General features: G+C 39.4%; 1 protein-coding gene across 3 annotated transcripts in view; it reads right to left on the bottom strand.

The window, feature by feature from the left end:
- Positions 1-27,255, bottom strand: part of fam184ab (family with sequence similarity 184 member Ab) — a 135,807-nt gene that overhangs the window by 86,298 nt on the left and 22,254 nt on the right. The window lies entirely within an intron of this gene.

The raw sequence follows: 27,255 nt of genomic DNA, 5'->3' as shown, positions 1-27,255 counted from the left end.
TAAACTAATTTAGTAACTGATTAACTGGAGTATACAGGCTTAAAAAAAGACCATTTGTTGGAAGAACAATGCAGTCAAAGCAGTAGTTTAACCAAAATATATAGATTTTGAATTTAAAGTCTGTAAATGTGTTCTTCCCAAAACTCCTCAACTGGATCAAATACTGTAAGAAACAAACAAAAATCTCAAAACACCTTTTGCTATCCAATTATTAATCGGTATATTAGTCTATATATGATCAGACATTCACTAAAGAAAAGCTACTATTGCATTTTGAGCTCTTATTTAAAAATGGCTGTTATATATTTGCATATTTTAATGCATTTCTACTATTACATAAAAAGGACCAAGAGATTAAATGAAAAATCTGCAAAATTTGAAGAAAATTTTTATCCGATTAATTGATTAATCGTAGAATAATGAATTAGTAAAATAATTCATAGTTGCAGCTCCTTTTGAATCCGTAAAATAATAACCATTGTAAAAGTTCCAGGATCTGCATTAAATTCTGTTCATCTTCATATCTGGATACATGGTCACCACAGTATGGAGCCAGAAATAAATAATTAGGGTCATTATTCAAGCTCACTAAAAACAGTAAAGTGCATCTTGTAGATTTTTGTTTAATTAAATGTTATTAGATTTGCAGTTTCAGCCATAAACCCTCCATAAAAACATCACAACTTTCAACGGCTCCAAACTTAACCTTCTCCAGTAGCTTAGGTTTTTAAAACGAAGCCAAAGCAGAAAATGATTTCCAAAGAAAAGCCCCACGGATACGAACGGGGGTCTTTGCATTGCTGGGTATTGATTTCTGCACACTTGGGGATAAAATCATTAACTATGCGGAAAAAGGTCAGAGGGGGGACGCGGCGCTTAATTGCTGGAACAACTTTTGATGTGTCATTTTGCAGGCAGAGTCTTCAGAGATGAGGCAATTGCACAGTTGGTTTTAGTGGAAAACTAGTTTAGCAAGCAATTATCTTCATCATTACTGCTGCATACCAAGCCATTGTTCAGCTGGACGCCTTGTTTTCCTCTTTTCACACCCATTCTCTCTGCGCTTGAGTCGTAGCAACTATTTGTCACTTTTCTTTAGCGACTCAACGTCTTCTTGAAAACCCAGCCTGTTTGTGGCTGGTAGAAGAGTTCAGTTTCTTTGTCAAATCATCAGAGTGCAGAGTGTGAACAACCATCAGACAAAATGAAACTGAAGGGCTTTTTTTAATCCGTCATACTGCCAACCCAAAAGAAACTAGACATAAAATTTAACAAGAGTGGCCTTTCACTCTGGTCTCAAGTTTTAGCTTACACTCGGCAATGGTTCGTTTGAGACTCAAATTCTTATCAAAATGGACATTTCTCTTTTTTTTTATGCACATTTCCGGAATGTTTTTAGTAGTAATCCTTGTTCTGCCTAGGGAAGATTGCCCACTTTTGTCCCAGTCTTAAGGACGACTCTTGCACTCCATGTGTGGAGTGATCTAGTCAGCTCAGAAGGATAAAACCGGATAAAAACATGTTTGATATCCCTGAGGGGTGTAGCCTGAGGATAAACGAGTGCAGCCTGTTGAATGTGACCCGTCATCAGAAAGCAAGGTGACGGAAACACAAAGGAGAATCTGTTATTTCATTGGTAGTCCGGATGTGGTTTGATTGGGGACCAAAATTGTAACATTTGTTACATTTTCAGCTGCTGTAATTCCCTTTCACACTGCACTGTCTCAAACGATCCAAACTAATTGAAAAACCTGTTCCCCTCCCTACCTATGGTGGTGCTGCAACAAGAACCACTGAAGGAAACAACATGAAAACCTGTGAAGAAGACACTGAGTGAAACTTCCTTCTTCATAAATGTAAACAAAAATGGAATGGCGTCAGATTTCGGTCGTTGTAGGATGTCTATTTCGTCTTTGGAAAAAGACCAAGAGCCACTTCTCCCGCTAGCGCTAGACTCTGGCATTTGTTTTGTTTGGATTTTCCCAGAATGCCCTGCACAGTCATTCACATATTCACACTAGAGTTCACTTTAGTTGAACCCAAACCAATGTTTTTGGCGGACTAGAGTTCTCTTTTTTTGGTCCACATCAGAGATTGATTGCACATTCACATCTCCATAAAGGTGCCAGACTTTCTAGGCAAACAAACTAGAGTCCAGTCCAGTCAACATCTCAGACGTTGACTGGACTGGACTTTCTACTTTTTCTTTGTTAAAGTCCACAAGCCATCACCATTACTCCTCCTCAGTCGGCTATGTTTGCTTCTCTGAAATCATGTTTGGTTTTGTGAGATTTCTAATTTAACATCTGTCTATTGAACATGAGCTGAATGAAATAAGTTGGTCATAACTAGAATGTTTTATCGTTAGGCCTGTCGCGATAAACAATAAATCAATTAATCGGACGATAAATTAAACCTATCGACCTCATTTTAATTGTCGTCTTTATCGTCTCTTCCGGCCTTTTTTCTTTCTGTTGATGGCACTAAATGAAAAACAGCTCAACACCGGTGCTCTCCACCGAGCCTCCCTTCCTCATTTCCTTAGTCTAATGTCCAGCACACATTACACGAGTTGTCGGCCCATTTTTAAAACCTGAGACACATTAGCCGACAGAAATCCTAGGTATAAACGTTCGATCGGGTTCGTCGTGCCGTGTGGTGTCCAGCCACATGGGCACAAAATAATGGCTACAAGTCCAGTCAACTGATTTTAAAATAAGGCATTAATCAATGCTTTACTAGAATCTACCTGTGATGCATGTGGCTAGATTCAGAAGTCCTGACTGAATGAAAATCATTATAACTTATTTATGTCACTTTAACAAAGAACAGCTGAAAACTTACCGGGTTTATCAACTGCGGTAGCAATTTGGCTCCAACTCCTCCCCTTGTCATTTCTATATTCTTTGCAAGAAATGTTGAATACACATTAATGATGCCACACATCATCTCCAATATCCTCTGGACTTCGTGTTGCGCCGTGTCAGCTGTTTAGGATTCCCCTTCATAATTTCCCCTCAGAAAGCGCGGAGAGGAATCCGCGCTTTCTGATTGGCTACCCGTCACATTTAGCGTTAAACTCCCAGTCCGGGAAAACCCCTGATTTAGATCGGATCGGCCACGACGATCTACCGTAACCCACCACACACTGCAGGATGATCTGTTAGATCGGCCAACGATCTAAGATTATCATAAGGCAGGCATGTCCAAAGTCCGGCCCAGGGGCCAAATGCGGCCCGTGGTCAAATTTCATCCGGCCCGCAGCCTCTGTCATAAAATCAATAGGGCAGCAGTACTGTTACCTGCATATGGCGTAGCTTACACACTAAATACTGTTCCTCATTTACCCACTAGAGGGCAGCAGCCCGTATGACTCAGACCATTTGCAGCTGGAGCGCATTGAGCTGCAGTGTGATGCAGAGAGCCCCGGTCGGCACCAGCAGCTTTCTCTCACGAACTTTTACCGACAGCTGGATAAGCACAGGTTTCGAGAGATTCGGTTTGGTAAGAAAATGCTAAGCTTGTTTGGGTCGATGTTAGGGTTGCCACCTGTCAGAAATCAAAATAAGGGCGTCGTCCTAGTCTCACAGGGGGGAGGGGATGGGGGGGCAGTTGGACGCAATATCGCAACACCGTGAGCAGGGCCGTGCAGAGACCACTAAGGGGGCAGGTGCTGAACAACAAAAAAAGGCACATCTAATATGTGTATGTTTACTGGTTTAAAAAAAACAAAAAAACTTTGGGGTTGTGGCTTATAATCCGGTGCGGCTCGTAGTTAGGAAAATACGGACTATAATCCTTCCTGGATTTTTTTTGTGAAGAACCCAGAGAGGATTATTTGATTGTGCTTTCTGGAAAACAATATATTTTTACATTTAGGCACTCCTGCAATCGTCACACTTTTTCTGTTACAAACTGACTCCGGCCCCCAGCACAGAAGGGAAAAGTCATGTGGCCCTCACAGGAAAAAGTTTGGGGACCACTGGTCTAAGGTTTTGATAAGTGGATGACAGTTTTAAAATTAAATTGCTAAAGCTAACTCCATTTGGATGACTGGAAGAACAGCTCAAAGAATTTCAAAAGATTGAGGTTGTCCATCCCGAAAGCTTAATATTCCCTTATTCTAAAACCAGATCATGTTGGATTATTGGTTCAAATGAGTAAAAGCAACACAGAAACCAGCAGGACTCAATCCCACCACCAGCTGCTTAAACGCCACTTTACTTTGGAAATATTTTTTTAGAACTCACTTTATTTCTGTTTTCTTGCTGCAGCACGGTTTTAAACTTTTAATATGTTTTTTGGGGGATAAAAAAAAAAGAAGAAAAAAAAAGACTAAAACATGCACATGGAGGCAGTCTTCCATTTCATTTCCACGGCTTCAGTTTTATGCATTTTCTGAGTAGGAATTTACCAAAGCATGGAGAGAGATAGGCGGCTAATTACTTTAATTAGAATGCAAGGCTGTGATCTGCTAAACTGTAAGGTGCACCTTAATCCGCCAGCTAATTATGGGATGTTCTGTGCTGCTATAAGTGGTGGTGCTGTAAAATGCAAAAAGTCTGTCCTTTAATTTAATGCAGAATGCCTGATGAGTGCATTGGCTCATTTAAGAATCCGCCAATTGAAGTGCATCAGTAATGGCTTCTAAATGAAGAATCCCGGGAAAGTAAAGTCGTGACAAGTCTGGTAAAACCTGCCCTGATCACAGAGGAGGAAAAGACGACACAGACCGAGCCGCAGCAGACGATTCGTCACTTAAAGCTGAACGGAGCGGATCAGGATAATACATGACTCTTTTCCAGTGAAACCGTTTTACAGTTTGATCTGTGGGGATATGAACCATCTGATGTAACAATGTGATGCACAATATATCGCTACTTACATCAGTATCAGACAATTTTAGATGCATTTCTAGCATATTCTGTCAAACATGACAGAAGCCATGTTTGGTAGCAGTTTCACGTCTCAATTTGAATGTTTGAGCATTTATTGCTTGTTGAGGATATAATGATGGGTAAATTATACGAACCTTAAGAAAGCAGTGCAGGGCAAAGAGACAAAAGCAGAACAGATTGTGGATCGCACTTTCTGACCTGAGAGAAAAGTTGCATTAAAGAAGTCGTGTTTTTTGTCAGATTTTTACAAAATAGAAAATTATTTTCCAATTTGAGGTCTATGGAGAGATGAGACCAGGGAAATAGAAAGTACAACATAAATGTCAATGCAGTCTTATATAAATATCTCCAGTTCAGTCTTAATACAGTCTAAAATAACAAGGTAAACTAACAACCTATAAACCTTTACACTCTACATCCTTTAAGACGTCACCAGTCGAAAGCAAAACATCAAAACTATTTAAAAATGTGACTCCTGAATATTGAATTTGAATAGTTTCTGCCTCATCTGCTCTCTGCAGACAGCACAGATCCATTCAACAAAATTAAATTTTATCAATAAAGGACTAAATAAATGCCACCACTTCTCAAATTCTGACTCCAATAGCTTGATTTGCAGTGATGCATGACTGAATGAGCGAACAGTGAAACAGACAAGCGGAGACCTCGGTTTTATTTAAAAGGCTGCTTTCCGTGATCAGATCAGTTTATTATACTGTCGTCTAATGGTTACAAAAGGTTTGTGGGCATTTTGCTTCTTCACACATGCAGTGTCTTGAAAAAGAGCACTTCTCCTCATTTTGTCACAAGCACTGACTTTAAAGATGCTAATTTTACAAATTAAATCAGAAAAGTGTGGCAGTCATTTGTGTTCTGTCCACCCTGGAGTCACAAAGCTTTTGGAGATATTTCTCAACCTGTTTCGCTCATCTCCTTGCTTATTCATATTTGCAAATAACTTGGATTCAGAGCGTCACAGACCAATTTCTCTTCTGGATTTAGGCCTGGACTTTGAGATGCAACACACAGATATTATTGGGGAAGAAAGAAAGGAAAAAGGAAAAGGAGAAAAGTGGAGGAAAATGGTTGAAGGGAAAGAAGGAGGCAAGAGTACAAGAGAAAAGAAACTTAGAGAAAATACAAGCCAACATCCAATCAATCAATAAATCAATTATATTTGTATAGCAACACAGCAGTTCAAAGTGCTTTCCATCGGGAAAAACAACAATTTACACCTGCAGAAAGAGAGAAAAACCAACAAAGAAAAAAACAAAACTGAGAAACCGCAGCAACAAACAACATGTTCTTATATAATAATTATTGCATCTCCAAGTTAATACAAGAGGTATTTAGTGGAAACTGCATCTGGAAAACACATGCAAAACCTTGAATATCAGTTTAGTTAAATGTTTAATTCCCCTGTGAAATCAATTTTGAACTTGAGTCACAAAAAAGCCGAAATAAACAAAGGTTTGTTATTAGAACAGGACAAAATGTGGAAAGGTTCACGAGCTTCTCATAAGGCTTTAACTGAAATGTCGCGTAATTATTTTTGATTCGTTGGCTGTTTGTAGCATGTGTGCAGTGACTGCATCATATTAGCTACACAGAACTGTTGTGCCTTGCTAACGTGACTATAAAATGTCATCTGGATGGCATCAGCCTGCGTGTTTGAGGTGTTTCACATGTTTCATCCTTGTTGACACAGAAGAAGAGAAGGAAAACCATCTGCTTGTTTCTGCTTTTATCATGTGAATGAAATAGTAGAGGAGGAAATCCAGCATATCAAAATGCTAGTTTGCAAATAGAGATGAATCATAATATCCCCAAAAAGCAGTTTCACTCTGTATCTGAGGAAGATGGAGGGATAAATTAATGCGCCTTCGGTATATTTTGCATTAAGCCCAGTTTAACTATGACAGATGTGACTCATTTTTGAATCATATTTGAATCTCAAACTAATCCTGCAGCTAGAAACACATTCTGAGCTCCAGATGTTTCCCTCTTATTGACTAAATACTGTTTTCTTTTGTTTTTCCTAAGTTTTCAAGTAATGAGTAAAGCATCTGGTTTTAGCTTCCCTGCACAGAGTGAGCTAGATTAGCTGGAGTTCAGAGGAAAACAGAAATTGAGAGGCAGAAAGTTGCACAACAAACAGAGCAAAAGACGACTCGGGAGAATCATGCTGCAGACTTGCTGCAGCGTAACGTTACGGGTGCCAGATCCCGCCTCTATCTCCCCTCTGGAGGGCAAGAAGCTGCTCGCTGATGATGACTAGCATTGGTTTTAGCTGTTGTCTATGTAACGCGCAAAATCTTAAATGTATTCATGATTTATAAAGGAAAAAGGGATTCAGTGTGGGCTGCACAGTGGCTCAGTTGGTAGAGCTGTTGCCTTGCAGCAAGAAGGTTCTGGGTTCGATTCCCGGCCTGGGGTCTTTCTGCATGGAGTCTGCATGTTCTCCCTGTGCATGCGTGGGTTTTCTCCAGGTACTCCGGTTTTCTCCCACAGTCCAAAAACATGACTGTCAGGTTAATTGGCCTCTCCAAATTGTCCCTAGGTGTGAGTGTGTGTGTGCATGGTTGTGTGTCTCTGTGTTGCCCTGCAACAGACTGGCAACCTGTCCAGGGTGACCCCGCCTCTCGCCCGGTACGCCAGCTGGAGACAGGCACCAGCACCCACCGACCCCACTGAGGGACAAGGGTGTAAGAAAATGGATGGATACAGTGCTTTGCTACCAATTGTCAACACTACAACAGCTAGATATGGTCAGGAAAAAGATTTCATTCAGAAAAATTATAGTGAGGGAGAGGGAAGCAGGTTAGCTATGTTAGCTCGACTGACAACTGTAACATGTAGATGTGATGTAGAATTTATTGTTTCGGTTCAGTTAAAAAATAAAAGAAAAACGACCTAACCACCAACTCTGACAGATCATCAGCAGAGCAGGCTAACACAAAATTAGCTGTGTTAGCTTAGCTAATAGCAGCAGTAGCTAATCTACCTCAGCGATCACTTATTAATAATCGCAAATTAAGCATCAAGCCTAAAAACATAAAACTGTAACTGAAATGTCTGAAACTGAGTGGTGTTGTTGTCGGCTGCTATGGCAACGAGTCTGTGTGTAACGTAGCCCACACAGAGAGCGAGGAAAGCAAAAAAAGTGGTTTTGAGATGTTCTTCAATGGTTTTCCTGCATTATTTTTCCCTTTCCTGTGGCACACAGAACTAAATGAACAATACCTACATCTCCAGGTTTCATTTAGTCAACTGGGCTGGGTTGACTGCTATGGATGGCACAGAAAAGAAAAGTCTTTTTGCCTCCCAGCATTGTGCGCATGCACAAAATTTCTGGTTGTAAACAATAACATGTAGGGAGCCTATAGAGATTTCAAATGGAGTAATGCACCATTTGTCACTCCTGGCAGCACAGGCACAGAAACAGATCACAGCAGAAGCTTTGGGCCACACACTAAGGTCGCTTCTGGGCCTTTTTCAGAGCTCAGCGGTCCAATCTGAATGCAGCGTGCTGCTCTTGGTGGTCCTGAGTCTCTGTATGGATGCTATAGAGAAATTAATTTGATTAGAGCCCCGTCCTTCTCTCCTTTCATCTCTCCACAGGCTGCCTGACTGTCAGACACTTGCAGCGGCTCTTTGCTTCAGTTTTAATTGAGCTGGACTGACGAAGGACCATTTTTCTTTTTCTCTTCAAGGCAGCAGAAAAACTATCGTCTACTGTAGGTTTTATTTCCTGACTGTGGCTCCTGTAACAGCAGAAAAAAAAAAAAACTCAGGATCTGCAAAATTACATTCCAACTGGATGAGTTTTTTATGCCGGAGGGGAAATAACTGTGTTCATATCTCAGATTTAATGTAAAAAAAAAAACAAAAAAAAAAAACATCAGGACTAAGTTTTCTAAAGGAAAAAATATCTCGCTGTACAGTGTGGTTAAAAAGTATTAGTGCAGGTTATTTTTTCCATTTGCATGATTTATTGTTTCCCCGTTTTCGCTCTACCCAAACCTGGGGAATAAAAGTATTCAGTTTGGCGTTTTGGTCTCAACTAGCCCATTTTTCAAAGGAGAATTTTATTGAGAGACTTCATAATTGATTTTATTTGTTGTTTGTTTTGTTTATTAACTACTGGATATTTAAAGTGTCTTCCAGTTCCTGTGCTAAATGTTCAGTAGAATTTAATATATATTGATCTTTGAGAATGTGTTCTTGCTTTATTATGTCATTAACATTATATTATTTGGAAACGGTCTCAAAACAACAACATTATCATTTATCCCAGTACCACAAATACTTCTTATTGGTTTTTTAATCGTTATCATAATATAGCAGTGTTTTTCAACCACACTAGTGTACCATGAGTGATCGTCAGGTGTGCCGTGGAAATTATCCAATTTCACCTACCGTATTTTCCGGACTACAAGCTGCTGCTTCTTTCCTACACTTTGAACATGTGGCTTTTCTGTGGATAATTATTCAGCCACCAGGGGGCTCTTTAGCAGGAAGTGAGTCATTGGAAGTCAAAATTAGAAATCAAAGAAGAACACGCTAATTTTCATATGAACAAGCACATGCTAGCAGCCATGCTAGCAGCAGGCACGACGGAGAAATGTTTTCAAACTCATATGATGCAGCTTCTAAGTTGAGGATCTGGCAGGACAGGAGGGAAATAAAGCCGCTGCACGTAAACTCTGTGTGAACAAAACCGGATTTGGAGACTGAGACCTGAGTCCTTAATATATCCAGCAGTTATTGGGACGCAGCTCTCTGCTGGGTCCTTATGGGAAACCGAGAGCAGCAGAGATACCAGCGGCCTGTAGCCCGGTGCGGCTGATATATGTACGTTTCCATGGGGGCTGGGGGAGAGGTCCAAAAACTTTGAAGGTATAGTACGGTGCGCTCACAGTCTGGAAAATACGGTAATTGGTCTTAAAAGATTTTTTGAAAACGAATTAATTATCTGCAAATAATGCCATCTTTGAGTGTCTGCTGTAGTAACAACTAGCGGCTTAATTAAGTAATTTTATTATCACTAGATGGCAGTAGGTACAGAGCATTTTACATTAAAACAAGAGAATTAGTGATGCATGAATGTTACCACATTCATGCGTCACACATGACAGTGTTGTGGCTCTGTTCAGGTGTATTTTTTAAGTGGACATGTTAAGTGCAATTTGAAATAAGAAACGTAAAATATGATAACATTTTTGTGTTTGTTCGATTCCTATTCAAGACACTTTGATAAGAATGACTATATGTAATATAGGCGGCTACAGAGCATCTTTGTTTACATTTTTGGTTGGTGGTGTGGCTCCTGATTTTTTCAATTAAAACAATGTACCTTGGCTCAAAAAAGGTTGAAAAACACTGATAATAGTACCACAAAACATCGTGATGATACTTAAAATCCAAATCGCCTGCTCTTACTGCACAGTTTTTGCTGATTAACTCTGTAAATTGGTTAATTTGAGTTCTATTTTAATGTGTCTGTGAGAATTTTGACTTGTGTAAATTTGTTTAGTTCTACAATATTTTACCTACAACTATCTCAGTAAATCTAAGTCACAGATTTGTCATTTGTTGGTTTATTTGGGGAAAAAAGGTGCAACAGGGTCTGAAAAGTTGATAAATATATGGGACAGTTGGCCTTGTCCCATGGCTCCGCCCACTTTGGTAGAGCTTTTCAAAATATGCCAGTTTATGCTTTCACAGGGGGATTAGTTACACTTTTTTTTGCTTAAAAAATAAATAAATAAAAAATAAGAAGAAAGCTACATTTTGTTGATCGTGATTTGGGCCGATTGAGTATTCAACATATTTACTGAGTTTTCATCCAGAACCGCACAGCATTCTGGGAGACGTAGGCAGAGGAAAGATTCGTGGCCAAATAAGTGAAGGTTGTTGGAAACAACCAACTCACTCACTCTTTGATTACCTAGCAACAAACTGTTGAGTAGCTTGTGGTTACCTAGCAACAAATTGTTGAGTAGCTTGTGGTTACCTAGCAACAAACTTTTGAGTAACTCGTGGTTACCTAGCAACAATCTGTTGAGTAACTGGGGCAGCAGCAGTTTCAGGTTTTGCCACTGTTCCTCATAATCGCTTATAAATAAAAAACAAGCCTGGAGTGAAACTGTGGGTTAAACAGATAAGGTCACACCACCAGTTTGTTGGCATTTCAGATATTTAAAAGCAAAAACAAATCAATAATTATTGATATCAACTGATATGAAACGTTTACATCATGAAACATTTTTCAGCCACATCTTCCAGGCCTGGAAGATGTGGCTGATTTGTAAAAGCAATAATATACAGGTAAATATACAGGTACTGTATATTTTGTTTTTCACCAAGATAAAAAGTTGAATCTTGGCATCAGTGTTTAAAGCTTTGTGACCTTCAGAAAACTTAACGGAAGGAGGATGCCAAGAACCAAACTGATACTTCTGTCGTCTCTTTCTGCCAAAATTCACTGCATTATTAACCTTCGTGTTATATCCTCTCAACTAAGAAAATAAAGTGTCATAAAATGCTCAGCATCAGCAGAGCTGCCGCTGGGAATGAAAGAATTAGCTGTGACTCTGTTCTGCCTGCACAAGCAGCATGGAGCAGATTCGCTCCTGAGCCAATGGCGTGCAGCCAAAGATGCACCAACTTTATTATTATTCTCCATTCGGTGATCCTGGAATCCATCTGATCCGCTGGCTCACGTCCACATCAGGCCGTTTCTTATGAATGAACTTAAGATTCTCTCCGGACTCGGATACTGGCAGCTATTATCCAGAGTTTGCTTTGCTCAACAGACTATCAATTCTGATACAATGTTCCCACAAGACTGGATCGGAGGTGATCCGCGCCATCTTGGTAGGCAAGCACAGTTCAAAGCATAGATAAACCAAGGTGGACACCCTTGACCAACGTTCAAAATGGCTGGTGTCGGGATCGACCCGCATGAGGCAGAGAATGGAAACATGTCAGAAAATGTGTTGCCTTCGATCTACTGACATAGTTCACTACTTGGTGAACACGAAGAGTGCTGACTAAGTACAATTCTTTTATATGAGCCAACTTTTATTTAGCCAAATTTTACACAATTTTAATACAGGGCACCCTTTAAAAGGTAGCTTTACTCTTCCACCAGGCAACAGGGATGCAGCACAAAAGATGAAACTCATTTCCTTCATCTGTTAAAAATGTAACAAATAAAAGAGCCCTGCTTAATTATTTTATTACATACTCTTATAATTGTGATAATGTGCTATATTTCTAATATTATGTTGTGCTTGTAACTGTTTTTGTAATAATGTGTTTTTATGATGTGAACCCCGGGAACAGAAGCCGTTGCTATGGCAACGGCTAATGGGGATCTAAATAGACAATCAGTGTTTCAGCAGATTTAAAAAGGAAGTACCAACTCTTCAGGAGAGTAACACGGTTCTGGTGTCTGGCAGAGTAAATACATGTAGTAACAAACACCTAGGCTACATGTCCATCTTAGCTAGCAGTGAAATGCTACATTAGCTAAGCTAATTCTGCTAGATCGGCAGTAAGTAAATATCACTGATATTTATCTTAGTATTACACAGAGGTTAGTTAGAGAACTCAAAGATTGTAATAAAGTAATAGTGGTAATGTACTTATACTGTTTATAAGTTGATAGGAGCCAGGTGAGAGCTAGTTCTAAGCTTGTGTTGTCATAGCAACTCCATAGCAACTGCATGCCAAGATGGCTGTCAGTTACAAAGTTCAGGGAAGTGTGACGCCACATGAGACCCGTGTGTAGCTTGCAGAGAAAAGCTACATTAGCTAAGCTAATTTTGCTAGTCCAGCACTAAGTAAATATCACTGATATTTATCTTAGTATTACACAGAAGTGGGTAGAGAACTCTAAAATTATAATTAAGTAGTAGTTGTACTGTACTTATACTGTTTATCAGTTAGATTTGAACGAGGTAAGAGCTGGTTCTAAGCTTGTGGCTTAGGTCATGACAGTTAGCTACGAACACCTACCAAGATGGCTGTCAGCTACAAAGTTGACGCAACATGAAAACTATGTATTGATTGCACAAAAATCAGCCCAAACACAAGCTAACTGAAATAAGACCAGACAACACAGAGGCAGCAGGTATCTGGCAGCTTTTTTAACGGTATTTTAATGAAACTGGAATAAATGAGGACACCAACGTCCTGAGAACCTACCAACAGTTCCTCCAGCAGGTGCAGCTCATTTCAAACCGCCTCTGTTCCCCAGGAAGGAGCCAAATGAGACGAGTGGCATTGGAGGATTAAGTAAGTGGAAGCAGTTTATCATTTATCCCCCCCATCTATCCACTCCCATTTCTCTGGTGTCACCCATGGCCTCAGAGGAAAACACTCTGATCTCATTATGTCTGTGAAAGCGTGTGCTTCAGAGGAGACAGAAATGTGTGTGAGAGAGAAACACAGCCAACATGACCCTGTGGTAGAAACACAGAACGTGGAGAAAAGCTTTAAATCCTTCATAAGGCAGCGAGACAGTCGAACTGTGACCTTCTGCCGTTTCAGGATTCAAATTTAACTTGGATAACTAGTTTGCTTTTAACAAGCCAATGTTAGCTGCAGCTAACGATTAGTGTGAAGATTAATCAGATACAAATATTTGCGCTTTCTGCAAAATGTTTTATTTTAGCCTTTTTATACAATAAAAGGGCTAATGTATAAAAATATGGCAAATAAACGACTCAATTCCTTTTTTAAATGAGAAATTAAACTCTTCATTACCCAAAATGCACCAACAGCATACCTTTAGTGAATAATTAACTGCAGCAAAAGATGCATGTGCAGCTAAAAATACTTCTCACATCAACCTGTGAAAAGCTCGGCCCCTTCTGCTCGACTTAATATCAATGATGTAGGGCTAATCTATTGATTATTTATGACTGGGTAGCAAAAGGTGCTTAACAGCAGATTTTTTATTTATTCATGTATTTTTCAGAATTTGAAGCAGGTGAAGCTAAAACTACGGCACTTCAGGATCTCTGGGTAGAAACCATTTACAGAAAAAAAGATTTTTTTATATAACTTAGATGCAAAATTTATGCATATTTGTATAATAAGTTTTCATCTGAATTGTTTTGATTCTGTATACTTCAGTTAATGATAAATCAATTAATAAATTAGTTGACAATGGCGAATACGCAGCAGTAATAGTTAATATTTATAAAATATTATTGATACATAGTTACTCATGTTGTCTGAAGGTCTTTTAAATTAAATCTTTTGGATGTTAGTTACTTTTTCGTCTCTTGAGCCTAACCCATTTTACAGGTTTCATATATGTTGGTTGAAAAATTAAAACGTTTAATTCAAGTGTCCAACAAAAAGTAATTTCAGTTGTGATTTCTGTGACATATGATAGCTGGAAAGTTATGATTTATTTACCTATGTCTGCAAAGTAATGTTATGGAGCATTTGCTGGTGCAAAAATACTATTTTAAATATATTTTTACCCATCTAAAAACCAATTTAAGCTTTTCTCAGTGTGCTTTTGGCTAAAACTCTCAACATGTTCGATCGTATAAAGTTCTGATAAGGCCTTTTCCACTTAGACACTCCTTTTATTAAAAGTAGATGGATAGTTTTTAGGAGGTACAACACCTTCAAGAGACATAGAAAAATGTTCATCCACCGTCTTATTGAAGCATTTCGCATGCATGTTGCCATAATGAAAAACATGTCCGCCTTTGAAAAAGGTTTCACGTCCAATGGGGGGAAAAGGAATTACAAAATGATTGTATAAACAGTCGAAAGTTTCCGGTTTGATTACATTAAAATTTTTAAAATTCAGATTTTTAGAGACGTAAAAACTGCTACTAAAGGTGAAACGGGGAATTGTTAGCTGATTAGTGCGTCTCTAATAATAGTTAAATGGACATGATTTTGGTATCATCATAGAAAATCTGCAGAAAGTGGAACAAATGTGTGAGAAACCTTCAGGTGTTGGCGACAGATTAAAGAGGAACGCAAACAGGAATGATTTAACTGTTCTCTACAAACTACAACAAGCACAGCGGCACAAATCATTCAAACACTCATAAAAGCTCCCAAATAAAACCAGCACAAAGCAGGTCTATTAAAATCTGTAGTTAATTGCCCACACACAGTCCGCCTCCAACGTTTTCTTCCTTTAAGTCTGATGGGTTTCTTTCACTCCTTTTTTCTTCACTCTCAGGTGTTTTAGCACAAAAAAGAAAGTCTTCACCCACTATCCTGTGTGGTTTAATCACTGAGGACAACACCGAGGAGAGGGATGCTCCTGGGCGAAGGTGGAAGAAGGTACAAGCTGTGTTTAATCCATCAAAATGAAGCTTTAAGCTGCACCGTGTGTGAAAGTCCACACCTGCTGCTGCTGCTGCTGCGGCCCTGATCTAAAGAAAATAAGACTTTTCCTTCAGAGCTGCTTCTGCATGGAAAAAAACTAAACAAAGTGGTTTGTTTTTTCAAAATGAGAAAAGAAAAATAAGCTTTTATTGTTGAATTATGGCGTCTAGCTGCCGTCTCCATCTGCCGTCAAATCAAAGAGCCAAATTAGGATGGAGATTAGGTTTTCTGTCAGATTAAAAGTCCCGGGTCCCTCTGTATTGTTTTACATTGGACTGAGATGTTCATGGGTATAACAATATAACCGGTTATCTGTGTCTGATGACCCAAAACCTGTGTTGGCAAGTAAAGCAAATAAAGGAAGTTAGTAAAACAAGTAATTAAAGATATTAAGTAAAGCAAGAAAAGCTATTAAAGAAACTAAGGAAGTGAAGAAAGTAAATTAAAGTAAGTCAAGTGAGTGAAGTAATCAAAGTAAAATAAGTGAAGTATGCAAAGTACAGCAAGTCAGTAAAGTAATTAAAGTTGGCAAGTAAAATCATACAGTAAGTATATAAATCAACTAAAGTAAGTGAATTAAGTAAAACAAGAAACGTAATTACAGCTAATAACTAAAGCAAGTAAAGGTAGTGAAGTACTTAAAGTTAGGAAGTAAAGCAAATAAGTGAATTGATTAAGTAAAACAAGTAATTAAGTAAAGGAAGTGAAGCTTGTAAAGTAATTGAGTAATTAAAGTAAGTAAAGTCGACATTTTGTGCACTTGATTTGTTCTCCTTCCTAGAAGTTTTAAAAGGAAGTAGTTTTTTTTTTTTTACCATTTAACGTCTTTTAATTTAAATGCAGTATACTTTCCCATTGCATCACCTGCACAGACTGCTGTCGGCTTTGTAGTGATTGTGAAGATCTCAGGTGTGCGTCTTCATCCAGGTTTATGGAAACTGTTCTGCTTCGTGTTCAGCAGCCGTAAACGAGACATCATCTCCGTCTTAAAAACCTGTTGGGTTTTCAGTCTGTCGCTCATTCAAAGATTCACCCAGACAATTACGTCTGGTCTTCATCTGACGACTCTGTCTTACAGCCAAGCAAACGCCAGATTAGTGTTTCAAGCCTGCAGAGAATAAAAGGTGTCTGGGATTCAGGCACAAAGCTAAAACTGGCACCAACACTGTTATCCTCACGGCAAAGCCAGAGATCGTGTCGCCACAATGGGGAACTGATAACAATAAGCCATAAGCCGTGATAAGTAGACAGCATATGACAGGGTGTGATATTTCTGCTGTCTTTTGAAAGTTCCTACAGAATCATCCTTCATGGCTACAGATCATTTATCTGGCAGTGAAAGCTTTGTCTGCTGAGGAATATTAATTCTAGGGTTGGGATGGGAGCGCGACAGACGCCGTGATGTGAATGAGGCGTTTGTTTAAAGCCTGGAAAACTCTGGATCCCAGCAAATCTGGCTCACTTTTGATTAAATCTGAGGCACATGAGGATGCTTTCGTTCCACAAAATAACTGTTTAGAAGTCGGTTAACTCTTAAAAGCAAAGAGTAAAACCACATATTAACACATTTAAACTCAGCCCTAAACAATGTATATTTTTGTATTTAAAAGCTTCAACTGCAGGATTTTAGCAACACTGCATTATGTTAGTCAAACACAACGGGAGGAGAGACGAGTGAAAAAAGCTTAAATTATACATCGGGTTTAATTATTGCCATCTGCCAACTGGAAATAAAAATTTAAAGCAGGGTTCTGGCAGCTGGGACACGGTTAACATGCATGTGTAGAGCGTTTTAAATAAAGTCTTCTGGTAAAATGAACTGACATGACATCATCTAAAGAATCATCACTTATTCTTTGATTCTCAAACATCTCAAACTCAACTTTTAGAGGAGGAAAAGAACCAAAGAGAAAAACATGTAGAGAGCAGATTATAAACGCCTATGAGAAACATCAGGGTGTTGTCATGGCATTTTGAATGGTATGATTAATATTGTAGAGGGGAAGTATACATGTTTTTCTTATTTTTCTATGATAAATTATGGAGTGTGTTTGTTTTAATACACAGCAAAGTGAAGGATAAAGTTCTGAAGAAATTTAAARCAGTGTTGGGTTAGATGACAATACCCAAAGGTTTGAACAGGACTAGGACTACGATTGATTTTGTGTAAGAAGTGTAATAAAAATGTTTTGTAAAGCCATACAGCTAWCCTAACTTGTCCAAGGAAGCAAAGCAGGTCACCTTTAAGGATGGATGAACATACCGATTATTAGACTGACTGATGCTGAACCAAACCGTCTTTCTGCTCAGGGAGACATTCACCAGCAGAAATCCTATCCACACATGTCTCATAATCCTCGCACGCTGCTCTTTACATTTTCCTCAGTTTATTTTCACAAATGTGCCGACGGCGAGCTCTTCCCTCTGGAGCTGCTGCTGCCACAGACCGAGTCGACAGGATCTGCACAGCAGGAGCAGAACAGCACGCGAACAACGTGCTGAAACAAGATCAATATGATGGTTTTCTACAAATTATGTCCTGATGATTACAGCCTGTTGTTTGTTCAGATGATTTATCGCTGGAAAAACACTGCAGGTCTGGTAATCAAACATGACAGCTCATCATTGGGTTTAATGGCTTTGGACTGAATTCGAAACTTGGCAAGGAGAACAAATAGCACGTACAGCAGCATATGGTGAGGATAAGTTGCTTTTTGTTCAAAGTGCTGACAGCTGCTGTGATGTTTGGCTAAAAATCAGATCAATGTTGTAATAACGACACAGGGAYGGATGATATTTGGATATTACAGTTAATGTCGCCTTGAAGGTTATGCTCCCTGCAGCCTGAAGTGACTTAAAACTGATTTTTTATATCCAACATTCTTTATTAACAGATATTCAGTTTTAATGATGAAACGATCAGAAATTTGTGGCTGATTGTGGATTAAAGTTCTGTTTATTAGCACTCAAAGAAAGACATTAAATTCATAGCTTTGTTTTCAGAGKGGTGCTGTACCTGTCTGCAAGTGGTCATCAAATTTATGCTTAGATGTTCCTGAATCCAACACACTGGTTCTGTCATTGGTCCCGYTGTATTGGTGGTGGGAACGTTCCTGCTAATCGAAGTTCAGAAGAACGTGGGAAATTGGAAATGCATTTTCTCTGCATTCCCATGCGGAGAAAATGCTCTCTGGAGGTCTGCATGGCCGCTGACAGGGTGGAAAACAAAGGGAACTTTGTTTCAACCACCTCCTCTGGGTTTGATTCCCCTCACACAGGTCGACCAACACACACACACACACACACACACAGCCCAGCACTGTAATCTCTTTGGTCTGCTGGTCAGCCTTTTATGTTTTCCCCACAGTCCTGCCTGCGTTCTGCAGTTGGCCGTGCGCCGCTCCGGTGAGAATTGGGAGAACCTGAAACTGTCTCCGGCAATCTGTTCATTTTGTTCTCTCTTGAGTGCAGGTGAAGGTCATACATACAAATTATTCAGCAATACAAATCTCTCTGCAATTCAGTGCAGATTAGGGACTTTAAAAAATCCACAGTGGGACAGGGGAATATGGAAAGTAGTTAAAGTTAGACATAGACTGGATTAATCTACGGTTCCAATCATAAATTTATAGACTTGAATGTTACATATTAGCTTTTAACAGCCATTACAACTGCTTGTTTTGCTCCCGTTTTYTGCCCTTGAAGATCTAAAGATACAAAGGGCATTGTAAATAAAATCTGTTATTACTATTGCTGTCTGTCAATATCTCAGTGGGCAACACAAATAATCATCTGGATAAAGCATAATTTTACAGAGCCTCAAGGCAGATCATTTGCCTCAGGAAATTTTAAAAATTGAGATTCATTCAATGAATCATTACAGCTGTGGTCGTGACTCTAACATCTGTTTCTCATTTTACTGTATGCTCTTATGCTGAGAACTTGTACCTAAATAAAGTGCACATAGTAACAAATGGTAAATGGTGCTTAGCGCTGCGTTTATTCTGTGGTGTGAGATGCATCTGTGCTCCAGTGGACTGGTTTCCTTGGCTACTTGCGGCATCGTGGCCCCATGTGCTCAGTTCAGAGGCAAAACACGGCTGACAACATTTGACAGTGATCTGCTGGGACRGAGGACAGCGCATCACACACACAAACATATTCTGCCGTCTTGTGTGTTTGCATGCGGGAGACGTAGCTAATGATGTTTTCCTTTGCTGTCCATCTGCAGCAGATGGCAAAATGCAAAGTCTAAAAAAGATCTAAATTCAGACCCTCTTGATGTTTCCTTTAATGATAAATCAGTCGAGTGTTTTGCTTCAAGCATTTGAATAGGAAACTGAATGCTYAATGTTTACAGTTTTGCTACGTAAATCTTAATTTCTGAGGCATYATTTTACATTTTAAATTACAACTAGAGACCGTTTTATAAATAAAGGCAGATATGCGCAAATATCTAAATAATACCCTCTAAAATTCCTCCAAGAAATGCCTTTAGACATGATTAATGTATGCATAGTAATAGAGGGTAGGCTTAGAAACATTTAAAACATTTTTTTTCTCGCCTATTTAGTCTTCTCAAAGTAAACTGAGTTTAAAACTACAGAAATGCTGGAAAGCTTCACTGTAATGAAGCTTTTTATTTTATGGGAATCTGAAAAAAGATAAAGCTTGTTACAGATTGGTGGATTTTTATCTGTTTAAAAATCACTAATCAGTCATGTAGTGCCAATGCCTGGACTGGCATTAGTTCAAGCAGGTGTAGTTGAGACTAAAATGTGGGTGATTCAAAAAAAAAGGTTGTCCACGTAGGTCTGAAAACATGTTATTACTTTGCAGAAATAAGGCAAAGTAAATAAAAAGTTAGAAAACCTGCGACTGCCTGCAGGAAGACGTGGTGGCAGCAGCCACTGAGTTTCAGTTCCCACAGTAAAGGACTCCAAGACATTGACCACTACTGACCCAAAAGCATAAGAGAAGTCRGCTSCAGTTTGCTCACAACTACATCAACATGACAAAGAGGTTTTGAGAGTCAGTTCTGTAACGAAACAAACCTTTCAGCCCAAAGGAGGAGGAAAAAAACACCTACAGTGAAACATAATGGTAGGACTCTGAGTATGTAAAGATAAAAGATGGATTCACTCAAYATGAGATTGRAAAACTCATATTGAGATGAGAAAAACTCGTATTATTGGATGTTAATGGAAGGATCAGATTTCTACAAATATTTCCTGAGGAACAAGAGGAACAATCTAGAGTCAGAAAACGGCTTCAGCAACTACAGCTGGAAACTAGAGGTCAGACCTGAACCTTTAGAGACRCATAAAGACGGTTACAAAGTCAGCCTTCTGTCAGCTGAAGAACAGGACTAAAGGACTATTGTTCCAGMAAGATTYARAGAAACTCATATGTGCTTATTTTTAGTTAAATTGATTACTGCAACGGCGTCGTCACAGRTCTGCCTAAAAAATTAAAAAAAGAACAAACCACACAGCTTCAGTTGATCCAGAAGCAGAATTCAGCTTCTATGAACCATAAATCTGAACAAACTTCCAAAACCTGCAAACCCATTTGTTCAGAGTGGCTTCTGATCAGTAGTGAGTAGATTTGATCAACATTTTTTACATGTATTGCTTGATGACATTCGACAAAATGTAAGGTTCATTTCTTGTTTGATAATTGGTGATCGTTTAATGTTTTTATGATGTAAGTTACTTTGAACTGACTTGTCCATGAAATGCGCCGCACAAATTAACTTTAATATGTTCTGCACTGTTTCTGCACCGTTTTATTTAAACAGAGAGTAAAATTCAGTATTACACCTACACATGGTATTACTCTGTGACTTGAACAAGTCATTCATTTATCAATTTTTAGCGGTTGAGATACTTAATTGAYATTTAGAAATAAAGATTAGGATTTTTTAGCATGCTATACCTTGGAAACCTAATGCAGAGATAACTGTAGCTGCCCGTTTGTTTAAGGTCAAACATGCCCAACTATCCATTGTTACGCTATCCACCCACATTTCCTGAAATGTGAAGAACTGGAGCATGGGAAAAGCATGAATATAATTTGAAGGCAGAGGAATTTGTGTTTAATATCAGATGAATGCAGGCAGATGGAGCTGACAGATATCCCAGATCTTTCTGAAACCTTCTGTGTGTGTGTGGACAGATCATTTTCTCACAGCTCTGCAAACTCTCTACACCAAGACAGGAAGGAAAAGAGATCTGTGTGTGTGTGTGTGTGTGTGTGTGTGTGTGTGTGGGGAGAGATTTGATTCAACAGACCAGCAGTTCAAGATTTCCAAAACTCTGATTGTGAGCCACAGTGGCAGAAGGAAAAATATGTTCCAACATTTGCTGCCAATGCTTGCCATTAAAGTACAGGACTGCAGCAGGAGCTAAATCCCCTTCAGCCACCAAATATGCATAAGCAAAGTCATGCTAACACTGGAGCTACATYGACGTCAATGGGTGAATATATTTAAAAAGTAGACCCAAGGAAAGACAGGCTGCAACTCAAACTGTTCAAACTGYGTCAGAATCTTAATCTCAATTATTCCAATATTTAGTCTACCTATGGGTTAAAATTCCTCGTCAATGGATCTTTAACACAAGACATATTGGTTARAAATATAAATTTTCATTAAATTTGTCAGCATCATAAGGCTTTCTAGAGAGTCTGTGGATAATCAGTTGCTCCAGGATTTCGTGATTCTTTTGTGATTTTTTTTTTTAGCAATCAAAATCACAGATTTTTGTGGTGCAAATATTYGTAAGAAACGTTGCAATGTTTGTTCCTCATTAAATAAAAAGTAGATATAGAAGAAAATAGATGAGAAAAAAAACTGTTATTCTTTGAAAGAACTGAAATAGCTCAATTTGTTACCATATTGATCACARACTATAAATTTAAATCAGCTATAGCTGAGGCAGCAGACTAGTAGAAGAAATACTGCCACCTTCAATCTAATATTTTAAGCTATTTTTGCTGAAAATTTGAAATGAACTCACAATGATGCATTAGTCCAAAACAAAAAAATGCAGGAATGTGTTGATTTTACGTAAATTTCTGAACTGTAAATAACTGAATAGAATGGCTAAAACTCAAGAGTTGTTTGCCAGTTCTTGTCCGTCTTTTGGTCTTCAAACACATTRCAGCCAAAAACKTAGATGTATTTCTTTGGGATTTTWTGCGATGGACCAACAGTAAAGCTTGGTATATGCTTGATGCATTAGCAAGATACAATCAGCAACCACAACTGAAATTATACGCACTGMGCAACTATRAACWTTTCTGACGACATGGACGGTTCYATGCGGAAAAACATAGCTGCCACGCAAGAGCTGCTCCTGGCAGAAGTTTGTGAATGAATGATGACTGAATGAAAGTTTCCAACGAAACAAAAGACAAACAACATAGGACATGGGTCGACAGGTGACCAAGGCTGCAGCTCCGGGAGCCCATTCGTTAAAATAACAAAAATATGAAACATTTATGATTTGGCCCATGAAAATCACTGCAATCMACAAATTGTGTACAATTTGTGAAAAGAAATGGCTGTTACTCTTGGAAATTATGAGCCAGTGGGAAAAAAGTAGGAAAGTGTTGCTACTAGAAACTGTTTTTTACTTTTTTACTTTTAACATGTTCTGTACGTGCCCTACACTGCCCCCTGGAGTCTAGGAGAATATTGTAGAGCAGAAACTCAAATCCAYGTGCCATAAAACAAGCTTAAATGGTGATTGCATCTAAAAATATTTCCATTGAAATCTGAAAGGCCTGGCACACATTTCTACCTCTAAAGAAATTCCATGCAGTGTATCGGGAATTCAAAACGTCATTGTTTAAAAAACTGGACCACCTCTACCTCCTAAAAGAGATTGGGAGATTAAAAAGGAATATTTACTTTTTTCAGACAGACCATGCTGCAGTATGGCTTCTGTCACAATCATTACATGTTTCAGAGGATGACCAAGGAGAAGCGAGAGCAGCTGAAAGATGAAAAGAAAAAGCTACAGCAGCAGTTGCTCRTCTGGAGACAGCTGCAGAGTTGACTTGAGGCGCTTTCTGGGTTTTTCTTGCCATTAGAAGTCGGCCAGTGTCTGTTCCCTCCAGCTATGCGTCACGTAGCGAGGGGAGACGTAGAAATTTCAAACCTGTAACTTCGTCCTCAGACTGCGGGAGCTGAGGCTTCCACAGGTGGATGTTGACTCTGGGAATATATTTAGAAACGAGTGGGAAGGCGGTAATTGCACGCTGCTCAGACAGGTGATGAAGGAGGGCAGGTTAAACATAAGAGAGAGAGGAAAAAAACTTTTACACATTTTTTTTTCTATTCCCCCCACAGCGCACAAACAAAACCCACCTGATTGGCAAGGCTTTTCGGAGGCGGTTGCCACAGAAACGAGGCCGAGTCACAGCCATCACGGGGGGCTAGAAAAGGTGCGCAGAGGAACAGGTGAGCGAACGACGAAAGGAAATGTCAGCRGCGGATAAGTGGATGACAATGTTTGCGATTCAAAGCGTGTAATTTTCCCTAAGCGGCTGACGCACATCCTGAAGGCAGTGATTGAGTTAAGGTTGACAGTGAGGTGTAATCTAACAGAACGCGCTGCAGACAGGAGATAATTGAACTACCCTGAGTGATTATGACCAATTAAGGCTGACACTAATTAAAGTAATTCTTCAGCAAGCCTCTGTGTGGATGGGGAAGCCGTCGCCAAGAAATTATGATAAAAGTAAATAACTCATTAATAAATTCAAATTTGTTCAGGCTTTGTTGTTGTTGCCTTCCCAAGCACCAAGAAATRATTCAATAAGCMGAGGAGAGAAAATGAATTTAAGGAAATATTTCTGAGGTAATGCTTGCGGTGCATATKGAARGTCGACATCCCGCCCACATCGAGACYGGAATGGAGATAAAGTGATAAAACCCTGCAGATTAAAACAACCTTTGCTTTGTGGCTGCGGTGAGTCATGAGTAGGTTGGGGTTGAGACAAAAAACATGAAAATGTTACTTGTTAATAATACATGTTCTGAACAGGAGACAAACATGGAAGTTTTGTTTCGTCTTTTGGTGGAATGCCTTCAGAGCAATTCAGTTTTAATGAGTTGCTTTTGCATTAATYCCTGGAACATTGACTAACATATTTGATGGTTTGTGAGAGCATAAAATTATGTTATATTTTAGTTTATTTTGTCCTTGCTGTAGTAGGWAGAATACCATCATGACATTGACARTATAGTAGTAAATAGTATCATAATAGTGAATTGAAACTGTCTCTTTTAGTGTATTTGTATTGTTTCATCTGTGGTCCTGAAAAAGTTTGAAAACTTACCTTGAAAATGGTTAAAATGCTTGAATTTTACTGGAGGAAAAGTGGATTCGCTCTGAACAAAGCCAGCAGTAAATGACAGAGGAATGTGGCTGCATCTCACTGTGAGAGACGCTTTTTGGCCCAGGATCATCATTTATTGAATGAAGTAAAATCTGCAGGTTTGCTTAACCGAATGGCAGAATGTGAACCGAATCACATGTGTGAGACCCAGGCTAATAAACACAGAACACAGCAGCACTGTTTACAACACCCATCAGCTGCACAATAATTGAATTTTAATCTGGATTACAAATTTGGCTTCCCACAAATGAATGAATCTGATCCAAAGTTAAAAATGCATGCTGTGCCAAAATGACTGGCAGCAAAAAGCAAATCAAGCGCTTCCTGCTCCGTCACTTTTAGCTGCAGAGAGCTGCAGCATTTAAAAACACGAGCGTCTGCAAAGTTTCCCCAACTTACTCACTGTGCCTTAGTGGGATATTTTGGTGCAGATCAAAATAAAGCAGCAAAATCATTATAAAATGGATCGATATGGACAGTAGATGTTTATTTCCATCTTGTTGGCAAGTCATATGCTATGATTCATAATCAAAAACTAAAATAAAGGGTGTGCTGTGGTAGTGCAGGGGTTAAACACAACCCACATATGAAGGCCTTAGTCCTCGACGTGGCCGTCGCCGGTTTGATTTCCAGCCTGGCGACCTTTGCTACATGTCTTCCCCCTTCTCTCAATACCCACTTTTCTGTCAATTAACTCAAATAAAGGCCATTAGAGCCAATAAAATCCTTAAAAAATTTTTTTAAAAAACTAAAATAAATACTAATCAGCATCAATTAGCTTGCTGTTGATGTTTCTTTTAGGGTCAATGTTAGGTTTATTGTTACATTTTGTAAAAAAATTACAAACGTGTGTGTGTGTTTGTTTTAGTCCTTAGAAAATCGGACAAAAATGGGAATCAAAAAAAGATGAAAAAACTCACATTCATTAGATTAATGAAATGATACAGCTTTGTAAGCTGTGTCCACAAAGTTCAGCTGTGATTTTTAGAAACTGTCGAGGCTGCATGTCCTTCTGAAGGTGCTGCAGTCATAAGATCCCATCCAGCAAACCATCATCATAAATTAAATATACCTCAAACTGGACATCGGCTGGAAAAAACCCACAACAATCCGCTCCATTAACCAGCCAAGAACTGAACGAGAGATTTCTTCCCTTAAACCACATAAAAAGCAAGCAACTCTAAATGATTTTTCTGTTWTTTTCTTCATCTTCCACAACAGCTGTGGCCTACATAAGTACTGTACCAACAGTGATTTACAACACGTCACGTTGCTTTCCACCAATCGCCGTAACATTACCGGTGCGTGGAACAAATAACTGAAGCAAGATTGTAAATCAGCACTTTATCAATAGAAAGCATGCGTGAAAACTAAACCGTTTCACACGTAGAGTCAGGTATGTGATGGATGAGGAGTTTTCCTCTCGCTGGCTGCTGCTGAGAATCAGGTCAGATGAGTCACCGGCAGCGCAGGCCCAGAGCCACAATCTCTCACTCTCTAATCCACCGTCAGCCTGATGTGATAATGTGATCTCATTCAGTTTGCTTTGCTGATGCTTCCCCGCATCTATGTACAGTTCCTACACTTGTTTTCTTCTGAGGTATTGGTTTTAGCCAAGAACAACAAGAAGAAAACTGTAAGACTGTTGGTAAACACCCAGGAGTTTAAGACGTTTATTAAAAACGTTTAAATGTATGTTTTCACCCTGTATTATTGCAGTTCTTTAGAACAGATTGTTTTTATTAAGTTTGGAAAAAAGAGACTAACATTTTTTTCTCACGATCTGAAGTAAAATCTGAGTAAAATCTGTTTTAGGTCAGTAAGAATCGCTAATCTGATAAATTGTTCCAGCCCTGATATGGTATGTTGTCTTGTCTCCATCTTGTTTTCCAGTGTTTTGTTGTTTTGGGTGTATGTGTGTGTGTGTGTCCAGGTGGTGGCCGCCTTGTTCAGCCGACCATGCCTCTCCAGCTGTCTCCCTCACTGTATGGGCTAACCCTGACTGACATGGACCCGGCCCAGAGGCTAAGCACACAGCGCGGCGGGTTCAAACGCGCCCGGCGACAGATGCACAGTGGTTGGTTGTGGCACTGACAGCTTGATCTAATCTGACCCCAGCATTGGATGTCGGGTTCGAGGTGTGTGTGGGGTGTGTGTCACAGCTGCTGAATGATGAGGCGCACTCCATCACCTGCCTCCCAGTCAGCCTCCTGTGAAATGCAGGATGAATGTCCTCTGAAGAGAAACACAGCTGGAGTTATTCCCGTCTTTGCGAGGACAGACGCATTTATTCTCCGTTTTAAACTTATACAACCAGCTCGTAACCTTTAAGCAGTGTTCTCATTTTAAAATCGGTGTGCTGCAAAGATTCCCACGGTGAGACAAGCAGACTCGAGCCTCTGATTATCTCACCTCAGTCCCACGCTAATCCTTCTCCTTCTGTGGCCTCTTTACATTTGTCAGTGTCTGCAAGGAGTGCAGAGTCAGCAGAATGACTGCGAGGCTCCAGCAACTCCATTGTTCACACACACACACACACACACACACACACACACACACACACACACACACACAC

The sequence above is a fragment of the Poecilia reticulata genome, linkage group LG21 (assembly GCF_000633615.1).
Source record: "Poecilia reticulata strain Guanapo linkage group LG21, Guppy_female_1.0+MT, whole genome shotgun sequence".
In the NCBI taxonomy this organism is placed as follows: domain Eukaryota; kingdom Metazoa; phylum Chordata; class Actinopteri; order Cyprinodontiformes; family Poeciliidae; genus Poecilia; species Poecilia reticulata.
Note: the sequence above shows the minus strand (reverse complement) of the source record. Positions and strands in the feature narration are given on the sequence as shown.